This window comes from Xyrauchen texanus, chromosome 31 (genome assembly GCF_025860055.1).
Source record: "Xyrauchen texanus isolate HMW12.3.18 chromosome 31, RBS_HiC_50CHRs, whole genome shotgun sequence".
Classification (NCBI taxonomy): Eukaryota; Metazoa; Chordata; class Actinopteri; order Cypriniformes; family Catostomidae; genus Xyrauchen; species Xyrauchen texanus.
In genome coordinates this window covers 13,185,707-13,192,473 of record NC_068306.1, presented here as the reverse complement: position 1 = coordinate 13,192,473, position 6,767 = coordinate 13,185,707, and positions in this window count along the sequence as shown.

Below are 6,767 nucleotides of genomic sequence, written 5' to 3'. Positions count from 1 at the left end.
TACTATATACTCTGCACCCATCTACTGAGGAACTTCAACTTGGGAATTAACATTCCTTGCGTTTGAACATCATATTTACGGGCAAATAGCGTTATTCTTTTTTTAACTTTCCTTTTAAGCAAAAAATGGTGGGTTGTGACACCCACCTAATGCATCACCTCATGCATCCTCTGAATTCCTGTTAAAGAAGGTCGCATTCGAAGGCAAATGCGACAAATGCAACACATCCTTCCCAAAAAAAAAAGTGTAAAACGAAAATGGAAAACATTGTTTAAAAAAAAAAAGTATTAGTTAAATATATATATATACCTACTACTCTTTTAAAAAAAGAAAAAAAGAATAAATAAATCAAATACATTTCAGTGCATTTTGAATCCTTTCGCCCCTGTCCCTGATGAGGTTTCTGCACTCAACTGGTCATAAACATCTGGGATGGCAGAGGGTGAGTAAATGATGAGAGCATTTTCATTTTTGGGTGCACTATCCCTTTAAAGAATCTAAAAACACACACAACCCCCCTTCCTCCAATAGTTTTCTCTAAAGAAAAAAACATCCCTCTCTGTTGCTGTCTGTATCAGCTATATTTTGGGACTTTGTTTTGTGGCATTTACCATGCTACTTACTCCTTAGTATTAATTGCTTACTGTATGTAGCCTTCCTCGTGTGTAAGTCGCTTTGGTTAAAAGCTGCTGGAATTATGTTCGGAGCTCTATTCATGTTTACACGGCAGGGGGCGACATAGTGTACAACCAGCCCTTCAGTAGTCACACTGCTCTCCAATATGAGAATACATTCTTCATCCTTTACATTATACACAAATGGTTTTGCATACATACTACTGAAAACCTTGTATACATAATGAATATGGTAACCTTGCAGATACATAATACATACTTGTGTATATGTCATAATAAACCTTTACACCCCAGTGACAGTACAATTACTTCATCATTAATCTGATGAGGCTGTCTCACATGATAGTCAATAGGTGATGTGATTGTGTAATTCCATGTTCCTGTTCTTGTCACTTGCTGGTAGGCTACAATATCTTTGCTGTTAACATCCGAAAACCATGCCGATTACATGAATGATCATTTAGCTAGTTCATTTCATAACATTACAACTTTGTAAACATCAGCCTTTTTAAAATGGACAAACAATCTAAAGTTGTACATATTTGACGAGAATAAAGGCAATTCATTACTTGTTCACATAAGATGCCCTTGGGTGAAGGCAGGGGGGTTAACCGGCTTTAATACATTATTAACTATGACCAAATCCAGGCAAATTCTTCTGTTACCTTTTGAGCAACAATGCTTAATTACATCAGGAGATAAAAGCGCAAACTAGAGAAGGAAGATGGGGTTTATTAGAGACTTAAGCAAATATTATATGTAATATGCAGCTGTTGGTGAGCTTGTTTGAAAGTCAAGAAGTGCTAGACAAAGCTGACATCTATTACTTTTTTATTCCATCCATGCTGTTCCATCTCTTTCTCCTCCCTGCTTTCTCTCTCTCTCTCACCTGTTAATGACGCCGGCATTACCTCTCAAATTACCAAAACATGATGGTTTAGATGGTTTTGGCCAGTGCCGTTGAAAAAGAGAGTTGCGACACTATTTGAACTCGCCAGCCATGTGGTTCATGTAGCTCTCAATAGTTCCAAACAAATCCACACTGCCAAACTGTTTGAATGGGTTTAAGTGGGATATATTAGTGACTATATTTGTAATGTTATCTTAAGACTTTCACATAAGCATGCACAACAAGTGATTATCAATGAATGCAAGCAACTGCTCAATTTAACCCAAGAAAGAAGTTTGGTCAATGGTGCAAAATAAACAAGGCAACCAATTGCAATCAACAAGGCATTTTATTATAGAATATATCCAGGGAGAGGGTGCATATGTTTTTCCTTGAATGGGCAGTCTTCATAAAAACTGGATGGCAGAAAGCATGCCAGGAAAGGTTAAAGGTGTACAAAATAGCCATTGCATTTTTTCTTTCACCGCAACAGTAGAAAAGGAGGTCTGGAAAAATGACCATGAGCACTCAATAAACTTCACTGGATGATAACTGCTCAAAACATCTCCAGACACACATGCAAGAACCAGAGAGTCAAATTCTCATCCATAAAATTATAGCAAACACATTCAAACTCCACGCTACAGTTACTTGGATTTTTGGGTGAGGGCATTCCACTGCCAGAACCAGAGCGGTGGAAGATGTATTCAGATCTTTTACTTAAGTAATAAAGTACCAATACCACACTGTGAAAACACTCCACTACAAGTAATAGCCCTGCATCCAAAACCTTACGTAAGTAAAATGATGTAAGTATTATCAACAAAATGTACTTAAAGTGCCAAAAGTACTTTGCAAGACAAGTTTATTTATATAGCACATTTCATACACAATGGTAATTCTTTACATAGAAGAGATTAAAATAAGAATAAAAAAATATATATATGAATAATTGAAACAGTTTAGAATATAAAATAAAATACAGTACAAACAGTCGGACACACAGTGGCACAGTGCTCATTCAGTAAATGCACAGCTAAACAGATGTGTTTTGAGTCTGGATTTGAATGTGACTACTGTAGGAGCACATCTGATCTCTTCTGGAAGCTGGTTCCAGCTGCGGCTGGCATAAAAGCTAAAAGCAGACTCTCCTTGCTTAGAGTGAACCCTTGGTATTTCTAGCTGATGTGATCCTAATGATATGAGTGATCTGTTGGGTTTATATTCAGTGAGCATATCTGCAATATATTGAGGTCCTAGCCCATTGAGTGATTTATATACCAGTAATAATACTTTAAAATCAATCCTAAATGTAACTGGGAGCCAGTGTAAAGACCTGAGGACTGGTGTGATATGTTCATGTTTTCTGGTTCTGCTCAGAATCCTGGCAGCAGCGTTCTGTATGAGCTGCAACTGTCTTATGGTCTTTTTGGGAAGGCCAGTGAGGAGTCCATTACAATAATCCACCCTGCTGGTGATGAAAGCATGCACAAGTGTCTCTAGGTCCTGACTGGAAACAAAGCATCTAATTCTTGCAATATTTTTCAGATGATAGTATGCTGATTTAGTGATTGCTTTGACATGACTACTCTGACTCTAGAGACACACCAAGATTCCTGACTTGATTTTTAGTTGTTTGACCCCTAGCGTCAAGGTATGCATTCACCTTGAGAACGTCATCTTTGTTTCCAAACACAATGACTTCAGTTTTGTCTTTGTTTAACTGAAGTTTTGGCACATCCAACTGTTAACTTCATCAGTGCATTGGCACAGGGAGTCAATGGGGCTGTAATCGTTAGGTGATAGGGCTAAGTAGATCTGGGTGTCGTCTGCATAGCTGTGGTAAGCAATTTGGTTCTTTCTCATTATTTGGCTCATTGGGAGCATATACAGGTTGAACAGGAGTGGTGCAAGAATTGAGCCTTGAGGGACTCCGCATGTCATGGACGTCCACTCAGACTTATGGTCTCCTATACTCACATAATAACCTCTCCCTTCTAAGTATGACCTGAACCATTTTAGGACCATCCCAGAAAGCCCCACCCAGTTTTCCAGCCTGTCAAGAAGTATGTTGTGATCGACAGTGTCAAATGCAGCACTGAGGTCGAGTAGTACCAGTACTGATAATTTGCCTGTATCAGTATTTAAGCGAATATCGTTTATTATCTTTATGAGCGCTGTCTCAGTGCTGTGATGCGATCGGAAACCAGATTGAAAATTGTCAAAGAAAAGTGTTTTACTATTCTATCTGATGTTTTTTGATTAACAGTACTGCTGCATTATTGTGTATGTTGCATTTTACTGCTGTAGATTTTTAAGGTTGAGCTATTTTTACTGTTGGGTAGTTTAATCTACCGCAATGCATCTTCTATCATCAAATGTTTGTAGTGTCGCTGTGAGAACCAAGTATCTAAAAACAGCCCTATCTTCGTCTTTGTGAAAATGTATTTTATAGCTAATCCAAAGGGAGTTTTAAATAGTTTATTTAGCTTAAGAAATAGGAGAATTTTCTCAACCCATAAAGGAACACTTAACCTTTCAATTTATATCAAACATTCCAAATCACCACATTTGGTGATACATGGTTTTCGCTGGACAGGAAGGGTATGAAAGGTAACTACTGTAGTAACTAAAGCTGTCAGACAAAAGTAGTGAAGTAAAAAGTACAAAGTTGCTTCTGAGATGTAGTGGAGTAAATGTATAAAGTTACAATAAATGGAAATACTCAAGTAAAGTACAATTACCTCAAATTTGTATTTAAGTACAGTACTTGAGTAAATGTACATTCCACCACTAGAAGCAGACCATGTCTGAGGCCCCAGAGGAGACTGGGTCTTGAGTCGAGTCGAGCCTGTTGCTGCTGGAGAGATCAGGGAGTAGTAAAGGAAGTTGAAACTGTGTTAAGGTTAATACATTGAAGGACATACTGTAGATTAAATACACATTTAAAAGCCAATGTTTCCCATAGATTTTAATGAGGTGGAGATTACAAAAGTGAGAGTACACACCTACAGTTAGGTTCATATGTATTTGGACATTGGCATTACTTCTGTCCAGTACATTGAATCTGAAATGAATAATGACTATAATAAAGTAATTCAGCTTAACTGTTTTTTTGGAGGTGTAGCCAACATAAAGAATATGGCATGAATGGCCAACACCCCGACTCGTCACATACGGACGCTTCGGGCGGTTTCGTCGCATATTGACGCGCCGGGTACACCTTTGGCGTCGTTTTTCGACGCGCAGGGCGGTCCCATAAACTTCCATGTATCTGCGCGAACCGGAGCGTGCAGCGTTGAAATGTCATGTCTCGGGTAAGATCACGCCGCGAACGGGTGGACAGTCGAGACCGCGATCAATAAAAATCAAAAGGAATACGCTACAATGGCCCTCCAACCGGTTTTTTATGTTTCGAAACCGGACGCGTCGTAAAACGACGCCAAAGGTACACCCGGCGCGTCGATAAGCGACGCCAAGGGGTCCTGCCCGAGCGTCCGTATGTGACGAGTTGGGGTGTGAGAATGTGTTGCAACGGCATATTTCAGGAATCACCCTCATTGTTATCGCGTATGCTCTAATTAGACCCATTTGCAACGCAGCTGCTATTTATCAGTTTCACGAATCACACAAACTCTGAAAAATGACTGTTTTTAATTGTGCAACCACTGAGGCCAAAAATTATCTAACGATGATCTTACATGAACAAGATCATGTAATACGGTATGGTCTTGTACTAAATGTTGCTAACTTTAACAACAAATCTAATCACCGAAGATAAACTTTGTAAGTTTAACAAATGCCAATAACAGCAATTAATTTGAGGTAAATGTAAGCCAACTGACATCAGGTTATGGTAGCTAGGGAAGTGTTACTTACATTGGCTAAATGCAATTAAAAATCTAACTAGCTATTATCTAACGATAAACCTTAACTTTAGCTAGCTACATAAAGTATCTCTCTTGACTAGATTCATGAGAGGCCAGCTAATGCCAATGTCAAATGAATGGGGTTTAGTGCTGGAACTATTCAGTGTTTGGAACTATCGGTTGCCCCATGACGCGTCTCTTCCGTATTCTCCAATTACAACAAAAGTCTATGAAAGTGTTGCAACTCTCTTATTCAACTCGCTGGTTTTGACACTACCATATACTGCTGTTGTAATCGGAGAATGCGGAAGTGACGCATGTCGTAGGGCAACCGATAGTTCCAAACACTGAATAGTTCCAGCACTGAGCCCCATTCATTTCAGTGTTTCTCAAGCACACTCGCTGGTAAGTTGATGTAATGACTGCATTTGTTTAGCAAAAAAAGTATAACTGCAGATAGCTAATTACTAGGGCTGTCAATTGATTACATTTTTTAATCTAATTAATTTCATGGTGTCCAGATTAATTAATTGCGATTAATCGCATATACAAATATTTGCTGAGAAAGCCCCTCATATAAATATAATTCAACATATAAGGATGAAATTATGATACATAGTTATCTTTACATGTAAACAAATTATATATATATATATATATATATATATATATATATATATATATATATATATATATATATATATATATATATATATATAAAAAATAAAAAATATTCAGATAATTAAAATGCATTACAAAATTATTAATGCATACAAAAAGCGGCTTTAGAATACAATGTATGGTTTACTACCATATTATTGAACATGTGCCAATCATTGGCATACAGTTCACAGCAATCCATTTCACAAGTGAATTTGTCAATCAGTTGGAGATTTATTATGAGGGCTTGTTTAAGGACCCGTCAATTTCAACAAGCGTCAGACATGCTTGTGTAGCGTCTTGGGGTCTGTGTTGTTCTGCTGCTCAAGGGCGTTTTTCTTCATTGTATAAACTGCGCGTTGCCACGCAGCTGAAGTTTCACTTACTGCCCTCTGGAGTAAACAGGTGGTACTACAAGCTTGCATTTCTCAGGAATCTTCCATATTACGGTCCGGGGTCATTGCGTTTAATTGCGTAAATTTTTTTAGCGCGTTATGTTTAGTCAAATTAATCGCACTGAATTAGCACGTTAAATCAACAGCTCTACTAATTACATTACATATTTTTCTGTTGAAGAGCTGACATGTGAAACCATGGCAGACTGACTTTGATGACCTAGCAAGCCAGTTAACTACAAATGATCCAAAAAGCAATAAGGTGTGTAATTGTCAGAAACAGCTCCATGTATCCTCCAAAATAAACATAAAGCTGAAT